General features: G+C 39.0%; 2 long non-coding RNA genes and 1 other non-coding gene across 4 annotated transcripts; 1 reads left to right on the forward strand and 2 right to left on the reverse strand.

Moving 5' to 3' along the window:
• Positions 1-575: 575 nt before the first annotated feature.
• On the reverse strand, positions 576-2,544 carry LOC131793890 (uncharacterized). Its single transcript, XR_009340924.2, has 3 exons — positions 2,385-2,544; positions 997-1,099; positions 576-801 (listed from the first exon to the last, which is right to left on the reverse strand). It is a non-coding gene; the product is annotated as an uncharacterized lncRNA (long non-coding RNA).
• Positions 2,545-3,547: 1,003 nt separating this feature from the next.
• On the forward strand, positions 3,548-15,490 carry LOC131792501 (uncharacterized). Its single transcript, XR_010718027.1, has 18 exons — positions 3,548-3,828; positions 4,407-4,470; positions 5,680-5,762; positions 6,521-6,563; positions 6,713-6,775; positions 7,048-7,128; positions 7,748-7,834; positions 8,849-8,919; positions 9,534-9,781; positions 10,077-10,220; positions 10,957-11,061; positions 11,199-11,254; positions 11,866-12,012; positions 12,465-12,562; positions 12,748-12,902; positions 13,418-13,639; positions 14,053-14,176; positions 15,312-15,490. It is a non-coding gene; the product is annotated as an uncharacterized protein (transcript).
• Positions 9,669-13,531, reverse strand: LOC131792509 (uncharacterized). 2 transcript variants are annotated; one of them, XR_009340854.2, is made up of 4 exons: positions 13,397-13,531; positions 12,269-12,600; positions 10,767-11,073; positions 9,669-9,806 (listed from the first exon to the last, which is right to left on the reverse strand). It is a non-coding gene; the product is annotated as an uncharacterized lncRNA (long non-coding RNA). The 2 variants fall into 2 exon arrangements; XR_010718028.1 differs by lacking the exon at positions 9,669-9,806 and having other exon boundaries at positions 10,457-11,073.
• Positions 15,491-23,441: the final 7,951 nt, after the last annotated feature.

Below are 23,441 nucleotides of genomic sequence, written 5' to 3' on the forward strand. Positions count from 1 at the left end.
CTATTTTTGTTTGGTCACTTTGTTTTCTTTATTTTTGTCCGTCGCTCACTCCCTGGGTACAAATTCTTTCTCTCCCCAGCCTACCGCTGGTGTTAAAATCAAAGATGGCAGCTATGATTTATGCCGAGAAAATAGTGCGCAAATAGTGATTTCTCTCGAGATCACCCCCTCATAGCTGACTCTTCGGCTCTGTTGTTAACATTCAAGTACTCTTAGTCGAAAGGTTGCTTTACTTCCAAGTTGTGTGGAAACAAGGTTTTTCAGTTTAATCTATTTTATATGTTGACTTCTCTCGCGTACATTATGATAAAATAATGGACTCATCGAGGTCAACCATTACTGGGGCATTTCTCTCGGCATTTTTCAATCTCGGCCCTGCTATCCACAAAATTGTTAAAGTTACTTTTTTTTACAATTGAGCAGTTCACGCAATAATTTCTCCTAAACGTTGTAGCATTACAGCAAATGAACAATCTCTACGATCCTTCTTTAGTTCTGCAATAGTTTTTCACTAGTGATGAGGCTGATCTATTTTGATGTGTAAGATAGTCTTAAAAAAGCATAACTATATATAGTTCCAATTCAATGATGGCATCAAAAAGTTGCGACATATATGGTATTGTAATATACAGTTTGTAGTAAAATAAGTTGTATTATACAATCTTTCGTATTGAGCAGATACTTTACAATATCAGCACGTATAATAATCTATGGTAGACACAAGCAAAAAGCTTTTGAGGCAGTAGAGTTCCGATTTGTTATTTCTATGGCTACTAATAGCCACGCTCTCTCTTCTTTAACCTGTAATTAAAGAAACACTTGAAGTTAAGGACTGGAAGCAAAGTGATCTCGATTTGCATTCACTGGTTTTGCTTCAAAATGTTTTGTGATTGGTCCAGAAAATTCAATCGCGCCTTCCTAAGAACCAATCCTCCCCCTTCCCCTCCCCCTCCGATAAATTTTTAACCGGCCCTTAATTTCCAATAATTCACTTACATTTTCCAGAAACAACAGCAACTGACCACAAGAATAATCAAAGCCACAGCGAGAACAGCCAAAGCTACAGCTGCCAAAAGGATTATCAAGTCTCGATCCTCCTCTACAAAAGAAATAATGCATGATAACAACATTTAAGTAAAAGAGAGAAGAAAGAAAAGTTTTCCCAGACACCTCACAAACCCTACAACCTTGTCCCCAGGTTCCCTCTTCTTCTCGGCACATTGGAACTTGTGAATGAGTCGAGAGCAAGAGGACAGGGCAGCTTATATACTCTTAGAAAGACATATTTCATTTTCCTAGCTTCAACATAGTGAAAATCTGTGATCTTGACTACTTTAACAGTAAAGCAATCCTGGCCACCAAAATGCAGAGGTATGAAAATTTGTTTGATCTCATTTTTTCGATCATTTATCCATTAACTCGAAATAAACTACAGCCAAATGTTGCAGAGAAAGAGGCATCTTAAGTTATGAACTATGAGCGAGGAGAGCGCAAAGGGCGACCGACACTCGACTCACTCACAAATTAAATTAAAAAAGGTCATTTCTCATGGGTATGGTTAGATTCAACTATTTTTAAACGTACACTTAAGTATGGTATAATGAAAATTAAATCTACAGACAATATTCTCATAGAGAGAGGTGTGACTTCCAACCGTGCAGTTGTTCATCGAACTGAATGATTGCTTTTGTTCCTTCGAAGCATTTAAAGAACATGCGGTCTCAGCTAACATGTGGTGGAATAATCTCGAAACATTTTCCGATTAGTTCCACTTGAGGTGTTAGTTGTTATTATTGACTCACGTCATAAGCTTCACTTTCTTAGCGAAAAAATGCCATAGAAATTTTCGAAAAAATTGTTTTAAATGACCTTCATTGGACAATCGAAGTGCGTTTGGTAATGAACACAAATTTGTTTTAAAATAGTGAAATTGGAAAGACGATCGTAATGCAAATGAATGAAAATAAAGTTCATAACTAATAATAATAACAACAACGTATGTCATGATATAAGCTGACTGGAAAGCCAAGGGAGTGAATAACTCGATCTGTTAACCAGGTGCTTGACTTGCCAACAGCCAATCAGTCAGTCAATTTGTTAGCCAGTCAACAAGCCAACATGGTTCACCACTTCAGAAAAAAAATACTATTTATCTTAATGATTAAATAAATCAGCAAGCTGTTAAAATTGTCGGAATTTTTGTACCTGTTAACAGTATTTTTGGTAAACAAGTTAGCAGACTTCAGCATGATTCATTTTGAGCAACGGATAACAAGAATAAATATTTTAAGGAGAAATACAAGAGCGCAGCGAAGTTACATGTCACTCACTGAATCGGTCGACACAAAGCAACAACTCGTTTCATTTCTCAGCAGTCTTCTTACCTGCGGCAGTTTTAGCGTAAACACTGGAGAAGAGGAGGAGGAGGAGAAATGATATCAAACGAAATGTTCTCTCTGGTTTTGTCCTCATCTTGGAAACCTCCGCGAGTTTCTAAGTTAACAGCCAAAGTCTTTGAGTTAACTTGTTCGGTCACGAATTGACTGTAGCGTTTTAGTTATGCGCATATTTGAGTGTTTTGAAAGAATTTCCTTTGTGTTTTCTCTAGGGGGTCATGCCTCGTTTACGTGAGAATTTTTGATTCTTTATTGCACAGCACCTCACTAAAAAAAAAACTCTTTTGGATATATGTTAGGATTGACCAAAAAATAATATCCATGGATTTTCATCAACCTGCCATCCAGTGAAATCAACCTGCCATCCAGTGATATCAATATTGGCACAAAACTTCTAGAACAAATCATACGCGTAGTGTTCTGTTTGTTTCATTTATATGAAGGAAAGGAAGACAGCGACTGGAAGAACCTCCATGATATTTTTGTGTAGCTCAAGACGTGAAGTTAAGATACAATACAATAAATCATTTCGACTAAAAACAATAATAATTAAAGTGTATATTTATCTCATGGGTTTTCTGTTTTGATCCGAGAACATATTCAATCATTTAATTCTACTTTTCTGTTTTACCTTTTAATAAAAACTCTGAACGTTTATTTTCCCTTCTGCTTGCTTAGATATTCTTTTAAATTCGTAAAACATCCTTAAAATGACTGTGCTAACGTTTCACTTGGGCCATGTGCCACACGACCTCTTGGGGGTGGGGTAGGGGGGCTTTAGCCTTCGGGCTCACCTCTGTTTCTGTGAACAACTGATTTAAAGTGTAATTCAGTGTTATCAACTGAGTTGGAAACGTAAATTTGCCACCGTAAAAAGTTTAAAGGCTGACGTTTCGAGCGTTCGCCCCTCGTCACAGCGATTGGATTTAAAGTGTGTTGTCTCCTCAATCCCCAGTTAGGCGATACTAGTGCAGGATTTGTAGCAATAGATCAGACCCTGGTTATGCTAATCTGTTGCGAATGGTACGTGAAAAGGGCCATTTCTTTTGAGAACGCTCTAAACAGACAAAAAAAGTAAAATTAGTAAATAAATTTTAAACAAATTTATAATCCCCAGTCTCCGCTCATTTTTCCTCGGTAACCACGCCTGGCTTTAACAAAACATGGCGGCTTAAGCGTCTGTGTTTTCCTGGTGTTATCATATATCATCACTGTCGGTTTCTTACAATACTTTCGTTGATACAAATGTCATTACACTACCACCCGCAACGATGTTATCGCCTACCGCTTTGAATATGTTTTCGCCGTCTCCAGCTAGTTCGGAAGAAATCGGCTCCTCGGCCCTGTTTCCATCGCTTGATACAGGCCTTTCAACTTCTGGCATGACTTCAGAAGAGATTGACGAGCAACCCGAAGGGGAAGAAAATGAATAGTAAGTTAAAAAAAGTGTTGTGCTTGTGTTTTTCGTGTTTTATGAATGTGTTAGTTTATGAATCGAGCCGCAAATCTCAAATTCAGAGGAATCGAGTTATAATGCTTGTCATATTTGTTCATCTGTTCATTTCTGGTGAAGACATACGAAAGTAAGCGGTCCCAGTCTTATCCACTCATCAATTTACAGGCTATAAATAGGTTGAGTTCGTAAGAGTTCGGTAATCGTACATAGTTACTGAAGTGCTAATGACAGCTAGGATGGTTTTGCTTTACTATTCTGAGGGAATTTACTTCAGTCGAAAGCTGAACACGATTATCTTAGAGAAGAGCTCCGACCGAGCACTTACATTCGTCCAGAAAGCTTTGTAGGCTAGTGCCATTGTATCACCCATTTCCCAAGTTAATCAAAGGCCCATGGACTGAGGCACAGTCCATTGTGTAAATTTGTTGTAGATTTCATGATGAAAATAACGTTAGTGGAACTACAGATTGTATTTACAATGTGTTTGAACCGTTTCTTGAAGATGTACAATTTAAAGAGAACTTGCAGCTAATGTTACTTTTCACTTTGAATAGTGCTGATGCTGCAGAATCCACCAAGGCAGAATTAATGGAAAAAACCCTGTTGAGAGCATCTGAAGTGAGCAAATTTGGAACTTTTTTGACCATTTTTATTTATACCTTTTATTAATGGCATAAATACTTTAGAAATTGTGAATTGGATCTTGTTCTTAACCCTTTAACTCCTATGATTGACCAAGATGAAATTTCTCCTGACCAAATCAATACAATATCAAACAGAGATGTGATGAGAATAAAGAAAAATACCAGTTAGGGGATTATTAATTGATTCAATACCAAATTCTCAGAACTAACATCATAAGAATTGTATGACAGACAGTAAGGAGAATTGCTAATGAGATCTTGGGAGTGAAAGGGTTAATCTCCCCCTCTTCTTTCTTTAACTCTTTGTCATCTGCTGACTACCAGCTTTGTGAACGCAACCCGATATCAATGAGTTTGAGACATTCTAAACAAACTTGATGGTGTCTTATTAAAGTCCTCAACTTGATGAGAAAGATGATTAATTTTGAGCTTGGTCCTTAAATTAACCCGTAGGGTAATTTTTGCTGGGTATCTGCCGCTGGCCTCTTAGAACTCCATCCCCACTAAAGTCTATTCTGTAGCCAGACCCCACCTTGGTCTCTTTTGGTAATACGGTAACAACTTTTATAAACGAACGCAACCCCATATCAATGAATTTGAGACATTCTGAACAAACTTGATGGTGTCTTATTAAAGTCCTCAACATGTAAGGCATTTTGGTTCTATTACAACCTGTCTTAGCATATTTTTAACTGTTTGACCGTTGAAAGTGACCAGCCTCTTATTTCTCCTTACAACATCACCCACAAATCAGATGTTGTTGCTGAGCCCTTTGACCCCCCAAGAGTGACTTGCATCTACATGTAATTTCTCCTTACAATATTACCCACCAATCAAACATTAAGGTCGTGAGATTAAAGGAAATGATCAGCAGCTAAAGAAGCTGGTTTTTTCCTTGTCAGCTTCTTAAGAAATTAATGGAAAGCAGTGTAGAGAATTTACATACTGAATTGAATGTGTTAAGGGTTTAGAAGAACTCGCAATTTATGATAAATAGGGAAACTGTTAGAGAGACTTAACAAAAGTATCAGTTAGAGAACCTAACATTCACTGATTTCCTGCAGTTCAATATGCGTAGGTTCATTCACTGCAGTTGTTTCAAGCTGAAAAAGGTGACCAGAGCTCTCGGAAATGTTCATGAATGAAATCTTGTATATGATAAGTACTGCTATTATGATTTCAGCAAATTTTGCTTCAAAGTGGAGGAAAATTACATGTCAAAGATATTGCTGATAGAATTGTAGAAAGTGGGCTCATCCCACCCAGGTCAGTTCTTTGAACATGTGCTCTAAAGGCTATAATTATTACCTACAATGTATATGTACCACCTCTAACACCATGAACATGATTTTCTCACCTGTGTATGTGTATAAATTATATATATATATATATATATATATATATATACCTATCTACAACAAGGTTGCAATATTCAAAATATATATCAAATATATATACCTTTTCTTTGCTCATAAAAAACGAGACAATTTTTGAGAAGAAAACAAAAGATATTTATATTATTTCAATACATATTTTCAATGTAAAAATGTTTTTTTTTAAATGTACTTATACACTACTAGTAGAATTCAATTTTATGGTGATGGATTTGATGATGTCAGTTTTCAGAAGTTTTTATGTATATCAGTGTTCTAGAAACATGGTACCTCTGGCACTTATTTAAAATTTCAGCTTAAGGGGGGGTGCTTATTTTAAGGAGAGTGCTTAATAGAGAGAGGTCCTTGTTATTCACCAGTTCTGATTCCACTGTAGTTGAGGCTTAGAAGGTTATGAATAAAGTGGCAATAGAAACAGGTTTTTCTTGCATTCCTGTTATTTAAGAAAGTAAGGGGGGGTGTTAATTTGAGAGGGGCACTTGTTTGGCACTATAGCTTAGGGGATGGGGGCTTATTTGGGGAAGAGTGCCCATCAGAAGGTGGGTGCTTATTCAAGGAAATACAGTATTTAAAAAGTTTTTACACATTTTTTAACTTTCATGAACTGATGGTTTGTTTGATTAATTCCAGATCAAAGGCTTTGAACAGTCTAGAATCAATCTTATATCGTGAGGCAAGTAAACTTCTTTCACTTATAACTTGTAGATCACAATGAAAGTAACTTTTTCTGGATTTGTGTAGTGAGAAATGGGATTTAATGTTTTAATCCATATGCACAATCTCTTTTTCTATTCATTGATTAGAATGAGTTTTCCCTTATAGACTTTTCGTGAAAGCTCCAGATTTAAAAGAATTGATAATCGCTTTGGATGGTTTGCCTTGATGGTGAGTTCTTTATTTTGTTAATAACATTAATATTGACTAATTATTCATTAACTCTTTAACTCCTGGAGTGACCAAGACAGAAATTTTCCTTAAAATATCAATACAATATTAAGCAGACAAGTGATGAGAATATAGAAAAATATCAATGAGGGGTCTATCAGTTGTTCCAATATCAATTTGTGGTATAGAATAACTGACAAGTTGGGGTTAAACTGCAACAGTTGAGTCAGTCTCCTCTAACACTTAATATTCTGATAAACAAAATCACACAGGAAGTTGAGGTTGAAGATGATGATGATGATGAAGATGATGATGATTCTATGGATAATGAGACAACAGAGGGTGATGATCAGGTGACTGAGTTTGAAATAAAGCTGAGAGGCATCAGCAATCAACCATAATTACATGTATTTAACTTCCTTTATCTTGAGCTTGTGAGATTACCAAAAAAAAAAAAGAAAAAACCTAGCCTTTAGGCCAATAGGGATGAACATTTAATCAAGCTCTGCACTCACCAAGCTCAAGTGCAAGAAAAATCAAAGCCAAAGTTCATTCAGTTTTCCTTACATCTATAACCGACCAAAGTTTTATGTACATGCAAAATTCAGTAATTCTTACTAACTAAATGGAGTTCGAGGTTAGAAGTGTAAGTTATGAACCCCTTTTTTTGCTTTGCAAATAAATTGATGCAGAAAAATGAAGTTGATAGATATTGTGCAAATTTTCAATTACAGGTTAACATTTCTGAGATTTGTCATTAAAAACTACATGTATATGTACATGCACTGTATTTTTATAGAAGGCAATTCTTGTACACTTTTAAAGGTGTACATGTGGTACACATGGTAATTCATTTACCTGGGGTAAAAACACACTTTTCTTTAAAGCAGGATTTTGGGTGAGGTAACTGTCACAAAAAAACAACAACACAAAAAAAACAACAACAACATTAACAACTTCTTTTATTTGCAGTCTGTTAAAACTACCACTTCAAAACAACCCATTGACTACAACAGAAAATACCTTCGGATAAAACGTTTGGTCAAACAGCTGGTCTTCGTAAGTATTGACATTATTTGATTTATTTTATTGCTGGCAACGCCCGTGGGCAATATGAAGCGAATCCCGTGCTCTGATTGGCTACCCTAGTGGGCAAGATGGGCCCATCTTTGTCGCCTAGGATTGCCCGCCAAGATCCCGTGTAAGAAAAAAATTGCGTTGAGCGTACTTACAAAGTTCGTAATTTTTGGACAGAATTGGTGATGGAGTCATAAACAGCGGCAGAAGACAGTTAAAGCAAAGAAATCGTAAAAACGACTCTTGTGGGTTTATTGTGCTACAAACACACACAGGCGTTCTTTCCAGGCTCTCGAAATAAACAAGTTATCCTTCATTCTCAATTAAGCGAAATTTTTTTTGCAATAATTATAGAAAATTCGTTATTGACCGAGCTTGTTTGGTCAAGATGGCTGGATATTAGCCTCGTCCTTTTTTTGCGTATTTATGAACCTCGCCTTTGTCTCGGTCCATACCAACTCAAAATAGTACTCGGCCAACATCCAGCCATCGTGACTTCACGCATGGTCAATAACTCATAAATATTGGCCGTTTTTATGCTAGAGACGTTAAAGTTGTCTAAGACGTTAAATTCGTCTCGAGACGACTTTAACGACTTATACCCCATTCACACCAGCAAAACATGTTTTGTTAAACTGGTTTTCATTGAATAAAAATTATAAGCAGAGAACTGAAAAACTTGATTTTCCATAGGATTCAAGTACTTGCTAACTTGTATTTCCGATGTGCTACATTCAAGTCAAAAATATTCGGTTAAATAGTTTCTATGAAGAAAAAAAAAATTAAACTGTGTTTAACAAAACAACTTTTCAACATGTTTAAGCTTTGGTGTGAATGGGGCATTAGACAACTTTAACGTCTCTTGCATAAAAACGGCCATTACTTATCTACGTGAGCAATTTTGAACTGAGTATCGAAAGCTATCTGAGAATGCGTTGCCCTAGCAGGGTTGTCAAAATCCACTGATAGTCCCATTTCCAATGACATTTTTTGTAGGAAAATGGAGCATTATGTGACGAAGTTCAAAGAACGGAGGTAAAGTTTCAAAGAGCAAAAGCAGAGAGAAGGTAAATCTTATCTGTGTAAAGTAATTTGTTATTGTTCTTGCTAAGTTTAATAGATACTTAGGCTTAAGACTGGTTGTTTAACTAACCAAACTTTTAATAAAAGGGGGCATGATGTTGTAAAGGTTTCTGTAAGTTCTACCGTTTACTGCGCTTGATTTACTCATGTTGTGGAGCGCTGGACTCAGTGCCGCAAGGAAGGTCGAGGGTTCCAGCCTCAGACCAGACCAACACTCAGGGTCTTAAAGTTACTGAAGATAACTTGCTGCTTTTGCTACTTCATCCGAAAATTGTTAGACATTCTATTTTCTCGGAAAAGGACGATAATCCATAAGCCCCGTCTCCTGCGCCACCTCTGTACTGGTTAGCTGGGGAAGAACCCACGCACTTCTCGCAATGGGTGGGGAATGTACATGTAGCTCCTGGTGTTGTAGACTGGCCCTGTTATTGTTTATACAGACCCCATGTAAACCAGATTTAAAGCTGAATTGGGCCAGCCCGTCTGAATATCGCAACCAAACAAACATATCTAGACGAAATACAGGAATGCAAAGTAGTCACCAGCCCTGATTACATCTACAACTCATTTCCGCACTTATTTATTCATTTTCTCAAAGGTTCATTCTCAAGAGGTTGTTTCAGTATCAAGCCGCTGCTGAGGCAGGGATGTTCCAAGCTGCACCGTACCCTCCCTTCTCTCCGGACATGTTACCGCCGATGATGTACCCTCCTTTTGTCGCGGAAAAGGCCAAGCCACCAAAAGTGAAGGCAAAGAAGACCGCAGTGAAACCAAAGGCAGAGAAAGAACCCAAGTCTTCTGGAGGAAAGGCAACAAAAGCTGAGAAGGCTGCTACAGAGGGTGCAGGTTTGTCTTGTCTGGTTTATCACAGCTAAGGTTGGGAGATAGGGGCGTTGCAAGGATTTACCAAAGAGGGGGAGGGAGTTCGCGTTCCTTTGCCTCTTTAATAAGTTTGTAAACTTAGAGTATGAAACCATCTCTCAAATGCAAGGGGGGACATACGGATTCCCCAGAATTTCCCCTTACTTATGCCCCCTGGGAAGAAGGGCCATACTTTTCGTGCTAAATGGTTAGACCGGGGATAGGTACACTTAAAGAAAATTTGGTTTGGAGATGAATATTGTTTGCCCCTCTTTAACAGGTAAGGACGGATTGAAAGAGAAGGAGAAGCCGGCGAGACAAGAAAAGAAAAAGCCAGCTAAACCAAAGAAGCCTAAAGCACAACCTGAGAACTCCGCACCTAGCGCTGCAAATGCTATTACTTCTGCTGCAGTATCATCAAAAGGTGGGTGTTAATCAACACAGCGGTCAAACGCTGCGCATGCGTGAGGGGATCACTTCTGGCCGGCTGCGAGCCACTTTCCCGCCCAAAATTTCAAAGGAAACCGCGCTCTCACTAAATGAACGAACAAAAATTAAAACGCACCTAGATATCTGTAGAAGGAAAGAAAAGTCTAAGGAGAAGGAAAGCTTGAGACTTATGGAACACAAAGCTTTTTCAAGTACGGGTTTTCTGTCGATTTACCATTTTGTTTTGAGCTTTAACAGAAAAGTTAAACGCTTTTTAAAGCACCATGTCTTACTGGCTTGTGTGGTTGTTTGTAACTCTTGTGAGACAACTTTGTTCTGACGGCCTGAAAGCACGCCATCTAGTCATTACAACGTTCGCTCATGCGGAGACTTTGACTGCTGTGTTGACGCAGATATTGTAGGGTTGTACGATTCACGAGATCAGAACGATCACACTATACGAATGACAGTTTTGATTATGTGCCCAAGATAATTGCTGTTCGCTACATGGATACTACCCACGTACCATAAAACAACATACATTTGATGTGCCTGTTAGTCTTGCTGTAATGTGAGAAATAATGAGATCTCAGATTGATAGAGAATAAAGGTGGTAAGTTTCTAAAGAAACTTCGGTGCTTCGTCGGTGGGAGAGTATAACAGGGTAATTAAGTATTATCAGCATTACCCAGTTTGAGAATAAGGTTCACATATTTTATCTTTCACTGTAGCCGCAACGACAGCCAATCAAGGTACTCCTCCTGTGAAGCCTAAGAGAAAGAAGCCAGGCACTGCCATCAAGAGGAAGGTGCAGCCCATTGCAGTGGATGCAAAAGGTAAAAAGTCCCCTACAAAAGCAACAACAACAAATGAACCAAAAAGAAAACGTGTTTACAAATGAACAATGTTAGTGCAGAATATCGATCAAGTTTCAAATGTTTGTACTCAGGCCTTTTTATCTCTCTTTACTCAGGCAAACCCATTTTTCCCATTGTACTGGGGGGTCTCACAGTTCACAGTCTTGGCGAGGTAAGTCATATGAAACATCTCTGTACTTTCTATGTCAGGGACTGGGACTGAGCTGCCCCACTAGGGTTATATTCCTTGATGAATCCTTTTCTTTGAGGAAAATTCAGTCTTTGCGTGAGCAAAATTCACGACACAGGATTGGTAATGGATAGACCCCCCTGAGATGTCCGAAATAAAAGAATTATCCGGAAGGATACTTTCAAGGCTATCAGGGATTCGCCCGTGGATAGGGTCGCATGTTGGATTGACCATAATGGGGTTGCTTCGTCAATAGAGTTATTAGAATGGGGTCGCACAAATTTTAGGGATCTTGGTCGGCAAGAAAATTCTGCTAAGTATGGATTTAAGAATGGAAAGATTCGCATTTATAAAAGTTGTTACCGTATTACCAAAAGAGACCAAGTTGGGGTCTGGCTACAGAATAGACTTTAGTGGGGATGGAGTTCTAAGAGGCCAGCGGCAGATACCCAGCAAAAATTACCCTAAGGGTTAATTTAAGGACCAAGCTCAAAATTAATCATGTTTCTCATCAAGTTAGATAATGTGCGGCACATGGGTGGCACTGTTCTTAATTTTATCGTAAATTTGTGACAGCTTTCGTTGCTTTACAGATTGTTTTTGACCGGCCTGGTTTCCACTCTGAACGTTATATTTGGCCCGTGGGCTATTGCAGTTCCAGGACGTATCCGAGTATGCGTAATCCAGAGAAGAAGTGTATTTACACCTGCAAGATTCTGGATGGGGGATTCGGACCGCAGGTATGCCCAATTTACATTCAACGCGACTTGCGCTTATCCTATTCAAACTATTATAGCTATCTTGCTGACTGTGAAACCAAAGATAGCAATAACGAGGAAAGTCCCTGGACCGGTCCCTCAGATCGGTATCCACGGCCCCCAGACTGGAAGTAAGTACTAAGTAAGTAATTTATTTATACACGTAAACACTTAAGATGTCTTTATTTAACTACTTTCGAAACGTTATTGAAAATCCAAAGCTGTCATGTTTACATACCTGTAGTTTGTGTTGCATGTATCGGATCAATGTCAGTATGTGGGCAACTGTGTTCCTACTCCTCTCGTAACCCAATTCTGTTAGCTTATTATCAGTTGTTGTTGTTGGGTTAGGGGAGGGGTAGGTCTGCAATTGCTCAGATACTCAAAGTGATCCCACTTTTCTCATAATTTTGCTTCGTTCTATTTGCCTCCAGTTTGAGATGTGTCCTGAAGATGACCCAGACCACCCAATCGTAGCCTCTTCAGCCACAGCTTGCCACTGCGTGGTGCTGAAGGCGGTCAATAAGGCCAGGTACATGTGACTGTGGAAAGCTGTTGATTTTACTCATCCTGAAAGTTAAAGGAGAAGGTTGCGTTAGAAATCTGAGAACTTGCTCTCTGCTACTTAAAGATTTCTTGCGTCCTATGTCACTTACAGTGTAGCTCGTTTAATTTGAAATGTTTGTGCCTCACCTACGACATTTTTTGTCCCGGCAGGGGTAGGGACGCTTCTAATACAGGCTCGGGTCCAGAGTTTTTCGGTTTCTCTCACCCAACCATTCAGTATTTGATTCAAAGCTTGCCCGGGGCGCGAAAATGTACGAAGTACCAGTGGGTGAAGTTTGAATTACCAAAACCGCAAAGTAAACAAGGTAAGCGAAAATTTATTGAATTTTCGTTCTCTGTCTTTTCTTTGGTGTATCGGTGTTTTATTTTTCTTTTTGTTTTTGCTTTGTTTTTATTGTTTGTTTGTTTGTTTGTTTGTTTTACCCAAGAACACCCAGGAGTTTTGAAAGTGTTGAATTCTTGGAAAAATGTGGTTCGACTTCCGACCTTAACTGTGGAGAAGTCTAGGGATTTTCTTGATTACTGGGCGAAATATTTGATATGTTGTTGAATGTACCTAAATAACCCCAGCAAGTATATTGCTGTTGTTTTTGTTGATGTTTTCGTAAGAGCGATCTGATTAGTTTTTTAGGGCAAACTCTGAACAACCAATGTTGTGCTCAGGCCATGTGATCTTACCAGTAATAGTGCCCCTTAAACTGACAACATTATTTTGGAACATTTATAGAAAAAATGTGCATGGTTTGTGGCATGTAAGTGTTAATTAAATTTATTTATTTAAGCATCTTTTTATTTTTGCCTCTGGTTTTCTCCCTTCCAGCGGGAAAGGCTTCTTCTTCATCTACTCCGGATCCATCAGGTGTCCTTCAGGGAATCCCCTCCGGTGTTGAGGACGATTCCATCGCCAGCTTGCACGAAGACGATCCTATGCCAGCAGGAATGACCACGTTTCATCCCTCTTCTGCGATGGAACAGCCCATAGACCGGGCAATGAATCAAACGATGAGTCAGCCAATTGACCACGACGAAGAAATGTTTAAAGGTGAGAAATATGATTGGTAAGTTTAGGTAGACGGAGCTATGATGATTATTTATAGATATTAGCTCTTCCATCGCTTGGAAGGACCAATAAGTAATTGCTCCTGATTACAGCCCAGGAGTTTCAATAAAGGCAGGCTACCGGCGGTCTATCGGCGTCTGTTCTGCCTATGAGAAGGCTCTCGTGTGCCTTACGGCCCCCCTTTCCGGACACAGCCGCCTATTACACCATCAGCAGTGGTGGGCTTAAATAGCTTGAAATGGCATCCCATCCGGGAACTGGGTAGGGATAAATAATGTCATACTCTGCATACCTACATGCCGAAGAGGTCACAAACCCTTTTTACTTCGTGCGTGGGCAGAGAGCCGTGGCCTTTAAAAAGGCGTGGTTACAAGTTGATGTGTTATATCTTGTAGATCCAGACATGGGACCGCTGACTCTGGCGTCCACCATCACTCCTCTCTCGTCCCCAGGACTCTGTAGTCCTAGTCCAAGCACACAGCTTGATGGCTTAGAGCATGACACCGAAATGGATCCAGGTAGGTTTCTTAGCTTTGAAAATGTTTCTGGCTGAAGCTCAGAGCGGTAAACGTTATTCCCCTTTCCCCCGCTAAACGTGAATGGGATACCGCATCTTTTCAAAGTTTCTGGTGAAGTCCAGTCACAGTTTTGCTCGTCCAGGGTGGCAGAATTCCCTTGATACTTCTGAAAAAAAGAAGACAGGATTATACACACGACTTTTTTTTTTGCCGCGATTCGAGCTTTGCACAGTTCTTACTGCCCGTTTGTCTTCCGTTCGATTGTAATTAACATCAATTACCCTCGAACCGTCGGCCAAATTCTTTCTCAAAGGCATGCACGACGCCATATCACATTTTGGGTGATCCTGTCAGAAAAACTAGGCACTTTTTCCATCATTTGTCTTTTGTATTATTTGGGAGTTGGGGGAAAGGAATCAATTGTGTATCAAGAAATTTCACCAACGCAGATACGGCATTTTAAATAGTACTGGGGCAAGGAGACAGAAAAGACTTCTCCTGATAGAGTCTACGTCTCGTCCACCTCCAACTTGCTCAGGGCTTTCAACCTCCAAGCGTAGTTGAGTTCATGAAGCAATCGCAGATTCATTTGAATCCTTTTTAGAGAGATTTCCCATTCAACCCTATGATTGGAATCATTGCTTTGGTAGCACGCGAATCTTCCTCTTTTAAATCCCCGCTTACCAGAATTATCTTACCTCCAAAAATTTCCGAAAAAATGCAACCCCATAATATTCAATCCATTGCGGTCTCATCCATCGGCGCATCCTCATTAACCTATCACTAAGAAGTAACTTCCCCAAGGGCCTTGTAACACGTGCACTAAATTGGTCGCGGCCGTTGCGATTTTGTCCACTAATTTTTCGTCTTGAAGTCCTCGAGTTACATGATGACGATGGATGAGGATTGCCAGAGCTAGAGTTGTCGCGTAGACTGAAGGGGCACTATTGTTAGGAGCAACCATTTCTAGAGCAAGTCTCTTACCCTTTTAATGGTAAATTGAATCCGGCAAATCGCTTGAAGAGGGCTTGGATATTGCGGGGAATGTGTCTTCCTGAAAGTTTACTATCCCAAAGAAAATTATGAGCACTGGGGAAAATTTTTGATGTTCGCCCATACTTCTGTATGCACTCATTGATGAATCCTCTGATGTCTTCGCCCACCTCGATCCGCCTTTTCCGACCTCTCTGTCGGGCATGCCACTCTCACCGACTGCCGCCGGCCAAGCATCTTTTGTCCTACCTCCCACTTCGCCTCTGTTTTGGGAAAAGTTTTTTGGCCAGGACCCGGGATTCCTGACTCGCCGCCAAAGTAGCATCCTATATGGTCTATTTAACAAAACCCTTTGTCAATGTCCTGTGACTCCCGTAAGGTTTTGCGATAGCTTTCAATATTGGTGTGTAGCCTTTTTACACGACCGGTATTTTTCACCCATTCGGCAACTGCTGGCCGAAAACAGCTTATTTGGCATTACGAAGGCAAAGAACTCGATGGAACAAAACCTTGAAGTGAGAAAAGCAAAAAATTTTTAAAATCGAATGACTAGGCCCGATTACTAAACGCTTTTTGGGAAATGAGCCCAGCAGTCTTTCCACCGAACTGAGTTCCTTCTCCGGCATAATTCGTAGGTTGACTCCGTCAAAATAGAGGAAATTTCGAGCCTACGAAGAGAAAGGGAAGTAACTTTGGAGAGGTCCATGAATGTAGTCAGATAGGACAAAACGTCTATATATCTGTTTACCGTTCGTGTGTCAAGGAACGAGCTTGTAAATGATTGTAATAAAGTAGAGTAGAATGTAGAACATAGTGGATTGAAATTCTATCTCTCCTAAGTTTGAACTTGAAACTCGTCACAGTCGAACGTATTCATGGATTTCATCCTCTTTGATCGTAGGATTTTTTAGGGTGTACAAATTGTTGAGGGCAGGTCCTGGTAGAAACGGCGGCTAAGGTATTATCAAAGTACTAATTTTATCTTTTGTCACGTAAAGAACTTGTTAATATCGTCATAAAATTCTAGCGAAAGCGCGCAACTTGTTTGGCAAAAAGTCCTCCAGAAGTCAATGATTTTTGAGATGCAAGATGCGAACAAAATTGTGTTGACTAATTTCCTTCTTCTAAGTTTGTGCTTAACTTCAGAACACTGTCCGTTTGATCTTTTTTCTTTGGTTGAATACTTGAGTGTATTGTCATCAATCGCACACCAAGAAACTCGCAATAAGAGGGTCGTTCCCGATCTCGAGCCAAGTTTAGATAAAGAAAGAACAGCACAAAATCCTGCAGCCCTTATTACGTGGCTTGTCCGTTTGTGCAAAATGCCGTAAATTAGTACAAAATTTGCCTCAGAACAGGGTCGCTCTTAGGCTACAATCTGGGTTAAGATAAAGAAGATTAAATAACACACACAGTAGTTGACGTACTTCATAGTCTAGAGCGTTTTTTAAACCCCCAATCGTCAAAAATTATTAGTTGCATTCCATGGTTAGAAGCGGACGTTCCTCTTGCCATGTATTTTTGCTTTCTAGTGTAGGGTGCCCTTTTTTTTTTCATTTTAAAGAACGTTGAATTTTTGAGCTAAGGATGAATGTCTAGAATGTGGAATCGCATCGTTCGCTGTGATGGGTAGCCAGTTGCGTTTGGCTCCTGCTCTGATGCTGCAAACAAGATATAACGTTGATCAACTTCTGCTAAATAAGGCTTTGCTTCTAACGCCTTCACACTCTAACATCAATATTTATATTCTCATTGACCTTTATAATTTGAGTTTAAGGGTTGACAAACTGTTAGGATGAAACTAGCAGCCAATCATTCTTAGGGTTAAATGATTAACCGAAAAAAGTAGAGCAAACTAGAAACTGATCTTATCAGACTCGTAGCGCATGGAGTATCTTCTAACTATTAATGTTAAAACTGTTTAGCCCATATGAGCATTCAACTCTCCGCTGAAAAGTCAATTCTCAAGAAGAATCAACGTTTTGCACAAAGGCAATTCTCAAAAATACCGCAGACCTTCCAACCTTCACAATTGGCTTTTCTTTATGGGCGCTTACGATAACAAGAGAGAAAGAAGCAGACCAGAGGAAAATGACTGCACAACTTTATTTGTTGAAGAGTTTTCCTTACCTTCGTAGATATTTTAGTAAAATTTGTCAGAGTAGTAGGCAAGATTTCGGTAGAAATTAATTGATATGATCAGAAAAGTTTTGACTGCTCATAGAGTCTCTAGCACTAGACTTGTCTGATCCCAGTAATCAGTAAGCAGAAGAGCTTCTCCACATATGGAACTAATATAGCGTAGCTTTCTACGCCACCTATGTGCCGAACGTTTGTGGAAGAACAGGTAGAATAAAGGGGGTAAATTTCTATAGAAACTGTGGTGCTGCTTCAGTGGGAGAGTATAAACTGGGTAATTTAGTAATTATCTATTGAGATTATAACGTAAATTGGCCTCCGTAAAGAGTTTTCAAAGTTGACGTTTCGAGCGTTAGCCCTTCGTCAGAGCGAAAGGCTAGGGCTAAGTACGCTTGAAACTTCAGCTTTGAGAAACTTCTTTACGTGTGGCTAATTTACGTTATCACCTCAGGTTGATAATACTAACATTTACCCTGTTAGTGGAAAAGCACAAGATCATGATAATCCGAAGTTCAGAGGTTCCATTCCTCTTTGGGGTGAATTAGGTTTTTTTTTTCTGCTCGTGGGGTACTTTGATTGTTTTTTGTTGTTTTTGTTTTTTTGGGTCCCACGTTCGTGATCTAAACGAATAAAACATTTGTTTGCGCGGGCAGGATGTTTACTAGAAAGATCGGAGGTTGACTCACGAGAAGGGTAATGTATTTTTTACTTGCAAGCTTGTTTCAAAGTTATTTATCGTTTCCTTGCAAATCAACCCTGTACTGACTTTTATGCGTGTAGCTTACAACCACTTCTCAAGCCGCGACATAAATTTTTGTCATAGCATTTGGCCGTACGGAGTGGCGCAAGTGAAATCAAATGATTACCCATAGCGAACGTAGGTCATCTCAACCAGATTTTCATCAACCCCTTAACCGTTAAAAGACCTGTTCTATCATCGTTTTTATATTTCAGAACAGTTTAAAATAATTGGCTTTTCTCATCGGCGGCTGGATTTTGACGGACCATTCCGCTACTCTAGATTAGAGAAGGAAGATTTCTTTCTCTTTTTTCCAGAGAATTCAGTCCAGTTCAGAGTGTAACCTACGATCTTGATATTATTTTTGGGTGGGGCGGCAATCTTACTTTGAAATGAAAACTTCCGTGAACATTGACCACAAGCCAAAAAAGGTTTGAAGTCTTTTGACATCTGTTTCCCGACAAATATTGTTCTACACGCAAATGTTAGTTAAGCTTTTGTCAACAATCGTTTTCCTCCATCTGATCTCATGATCTTTCGGTTGGGTACAGGCTGCTGCCCGTCGAATTTCCTCTGTTTTCTGAGAAACAGCTGTTTTACTGAATTCGTAACTCGTTACAGTAATGTGACGTATTTCGGCCTCTTTGGCAGAGAAACTTTGAAGTTAAGGGGACGAGTCCCGTTTTAAACAACATGCTAAATGTATTACTAGGGATTGATTGATTCGATTCCCAGAGACTTATTAAACCAAATTGAAAGACCGCATTACACTCAAAGGGAGTTATCTTACCGCATACGAGGGAATTTTATCAAACACACTCTCCGGATTTGTCATCTTTAAAGGTCAAGCTCATGTTAAAGTCTAGAACGGCGCTCTAAATATAAAATAAACAAGGGAAAAAAAGGGCCACAACAGAACTATTCATGAAAGTCTCATGGTGCGTTTTCCCTCCGAAGAACCACAAGTAAGACGACGGTATATGGGGACAGGCGATCAATTTTATTGCCTCGTTACTGTCATAGTTCGGTCAACCTGGGCCTAAGTTTTTGAATAGAACGATCCCTCTCCTTGAGGGTTTCCTTGGAAAAAATGAAACTCGGGTTGTTTTATAACACACAGACCGAAATCTATTGGTCTTTGCAAAGTGATTTGTTTGCCTCATATTCGCAAATTAGAAAAATACGTCCTTGAAAATATTTTTTGTTATGTGTTATCCCAACCAAGATGTTTGAAAACGATGTCCCCATTGTATCAAAGTTCAGTAAAATGTTTACAGTACTACGACTTTTTCTACCATGTCAATGAAAGAGGGCGGATACACAGCACTTGAAACGTTCGCTGGGTTAGAGGACAACTGTTTTTGTTGTTGTCAGTAGTTAGAAGATAAAATAACGAAGAGTCGCGATTAGTTTACGGTGTTAAGTTTTATCTACCGAGAATACGATTATCTGGCGGAATGCGTTTCTTCGGCGGAATTTCGCTCGCTTGCACACGGTTAAGGTAAAACACTGTTCTCTCCTGTCTATCCTAGTCTACTCTAGTTGTTTTACGAATGCAAAAATTACAGTTCAAAAACAGATTTTATTGGAGGTGGTTTCCTCTTGCTTTTTATCAACTATCTCTTAGATATTTAGTTGAGTAGTTGAATTCGTTTTAAAGTTAAATGCGCGCAAGTGGTCGACAAAAGCTTGAACCGAGAGACGATTTTTGTCATTTAGGAATGTGTAGTATTTTATAACAGTACACATTTTACTAATACGCAGTAAGCGGTTTTTTCAGCAGTTCAAGTGGTCGTTTATTTACCTAGGGTGTTGTAAACGGATTCTCGTTGTTGCTGAATCATTTCCTCAGCTCCATTGACAGGAAAAATGTATTTTCTCCCTGGAGCTTGTTTGTTTTGCTTGACGACGGAAAGGATTATTTCTTGCGTGTTGTGTCAGCATTTTTAACGCCCTCTGCGCAAAAGATTTACTTCATTTCCGACCTTTCGAATGCTGAAACGAATTGAGTTACAACTCGTTAGGAGTGACGTGACAGAACAGAGTCAGGGGTAGGGAATGGAAACCTATAAGAATTTTCCTTGTGGTTTTTTCGCCCGTTGTTTCCTAAGAAATGATAGAAATAACAAAAAAAAAGGCCTTTACTTAATAAGATTTTATTATATCGAATTTACCTAACTGCTTATTTTCACCACTCATTGATCATTTTTCTCACTCTGCCAAAAAAAAAACTAAAAAAAAGGATCTTTGATCCTGTTTGACCAGTTGTCATAGCTGGCAAAAGGACACGATTTCTTGTGGTTGTAAATTCGAAAGCAGGACAGGAACTTTCAAATTCTAAAACAGTTACATGGGTTTTTGCGTATGGAGAGCTATTTTAGGTTTCAAATGATACGACTCAAATTCCTTTGTAATGTCGTCAGAAGGGAATCTGGTAGGTGCCCTTGAAACGAAAGGAAGTGCGGACTGATCATTTTCAAAACAAAGCATTCCTTTCTTAGTAATCACTTAACAAAGCACAACCGATTCCTTGTCACTTACTTGTTTTCGATGAGAAACACTTTATTGACAGAATGTAGCCCCGAAATGCAGTGAAAGGAGTCTTCAATGAGGAAAGACCTTTAATTTTTAACAGATGGCTGTTTGTTTGCGATCCAAAAGGTTGATCTAAATAAGGAACTCGTCGTATTACAGGAAATCGTAGTCTCAGTTTTAGGAGCAACCAGTGTTTGTTTAGATCACTAAAACTATGAAAAGAATGTGGCAAGTACAATATGTGGGTTAAAGTTTTATTCTCTTTTTTGCAAAATCGTATTAACATATTGAATACTTTTCCCTCGCTGTACGTGACGATTTTAAGAAGGTGTGTTGATTATAGCTTACTCCCTTGAGCGACGGGGTCATTTGAAAATAATGAAAGAGATTCGTGGCTGCTACTGATTCAAATTGTCTTTCAACTCTTTTTCTTGAACCTGGGCTCAACCTCCTCAGCCAATTTACTCGAGTGTCTAACTGTAATTGGAGTAATTAAGTGCAAGTGTTCTTATGAAACACCATAAGTTATAATTAGCGGCCCAACTGAAAGCACTGACCACCACTTGAACTCGGGCGCAAAAGTGATTATTTTAGGAAATTAAATTAAATGAATAACGCTATTTGGTTCTTAACGAAACTTATGGTGCATGTGGCAACTCGGTTATTAAATCCTCTCCCATGATTTCCCTTTCTAATCTTTCATGCTAACGATTTTACTAAAGTTTATTTATACTGCGCCGGCGCGAGCTTTCTATTTTCTCGCAGAAGTACCCACGTTTTTTATCTTAGTTTTAATATTTGTTTTTCCTCTTATTGCGGAACATAGTAAATAACCTAGTGTACTCTTCCCTAAGCTGACCAACCGGAAAGTAAGAGCAGTATAGTCTCTGAGGAGGTTACTGTTACTTTTTGAACAGAGAACTCAGTTGTATATGTGTAATTTCAAGCCTTAAATTTCCAACCCGTTTTAATATTTTCTATCCTCGACCATCGTTGTTCCCGTTTAGTTTTCCCTTTCTCCACTGAGTTTGACTACACCTGCGAGGTATCATTTAAAGATTCCCTTCTATAAGCAACGAGTTTCAGGGACGAAAAAAACTCTTAATCATTGTGGACTCATCTCCTGTAAGTTCGTAAACCTCGAGAAACGCTCCTTTCAATATTGAATTCAATCTTTACTATTACCTTCGGAATCGCAAAAAGCCGGTTCCTGTTAAGAAAAATTCGTGAGACCGGTCGCACCTTCCATTCCTAAAGCGTACAAATAAAATACTCGATCACGGTGAAGTTTTATAGTTATAAATCTGATCCTGCTTTGAAATTTAAGTTGTAAATGGAAACGCTTTGGAAAAGGTTACGATCCTTTCCCGTTATAACATTCAGATATCCTTTATAACTTATAATCAACTTTTTCTTTCACGCCGCACTAGTTTCGAGAAGATAAAATGATCAAAAAACTCGACAGCATGTGAGTAATAAACATCCAACGCGAAGGTACAATGTTCAAAAAGAGAGAATTGTTACGCTTCTGGACTTTTCCTTTCCAATTGAGTATTTGCGGAGTTTCTCACGTATTCGCGTTGCGGATAAATGTAGTTACTCTAAGTGAGTTATTACAACAGCTTATCGCTTTCTTTGTATGATTTTGTGTTGGTGTGTGTGTGTGGATTTTTGCAAATGACGTAGCCTACGTTTTAAACTGGCGAGAAGAGAAATTACTAGAAGCGCGATGTGCGGTGCGGTGATCACCGGACTCGAAACTCCTCCCCCGCCCCCCTCCTCCAAATCCTCGCTTCGCGCTCGAATGATTTACCCCCTCTGACTCTCTACTCCTCAGTAGGCTCATCACAAAGGCCGTGATTAAACGTGGTCCGACAATTTATCACGAACTCGAATTCAGAGACAGAAGTCTCGAATTTGGTGAAAAGTTGCTCTGAATATCATTTGAATACCAAAATTTGCCCGAGGTAAAATGACACTGTGTGTATCATCGTCCGAATTAGTTTAACCTCCACCATAAAGTAGTAGAGAAAGGCGTGAAACTGTTTTGTTTCTACTTCCAAATTTGTATTTGGCATAACTGTGCGGTTTTTGTATTAATTTGCAATCTAATAAATTTAATTAACTTTCATTACGTTGATCGTGTGTTTTTCTTAGCGCGGGCGGTGACCTTTTTAATTTAATGTGTCTAATTTTGAATTGAGCAAAGATTAAAAGCTAAGTTTCTCGTCCTGAGTATTCTGAACCGTTTTTATTAGAATATTTTGTAGTTATGTGGTATTTCAAGAGGGTATAGATGATTTGAAGAAAATTACCTCGAAGTTGTTGGTTAAAATCTTGCATTCGTCTGCTTTTTCCTCATTGCGCAAAAGTCACGAAACATTCAATTTTTTTGTGTACTGAGCTTGTCTTGTGCCAAGAAGATTTACGTAATCAACAAGGTCAAGTTAAAGAACTATCGCTACGAATTTGTTGTCAAGAACAAAAACATTTATTTAAATTGGATTTTATTACACCTTTTACTAAGTCGCGAAGCCCCTTTTGAAATAACCTTGTGTCAGAAGATGCACGTCTAGGAATTACAGTGCATTTTTTCAATAAACAGACAAAACAGGTTCAATTTTGGAGTCGACCTGGGAGATTATAATTTCACGTGGTTGTCAAATTGCGTCATACTTAATCTGGTTTTCTCTCGCTCAATTCTTGAGGGAATCACGCTAACTTTAAACAACCTAGAATTTCCTGCGGTTAGACAGACCTCACGTCTCTTCAAGGTGGGATTTTTATTATTTGAAGAAATTTTCGCATGAAAGAAGGAGAACAGTAAAAAAAAAATTCGTCGAGTTCCGCTAGTTTGAAA

The sequence above is a fragment of the Pocillopora verrucosa genome, chromosome 6 (assembly GCF_036669915.1).
Source record: "Pocillopora verrucosa isolate sample1 chromosome 6, ASM3666991v2, whole genome shotgun sequence".
In the NCBI taxonomy this organism is placed as follows: domain Eukaryota; kingdom Metazoa; phylum Cnidaria; class Anthozoa; order Scleractinia; family Pocilloporidae; genus Pocillopora; species Pocillopora verrucosa.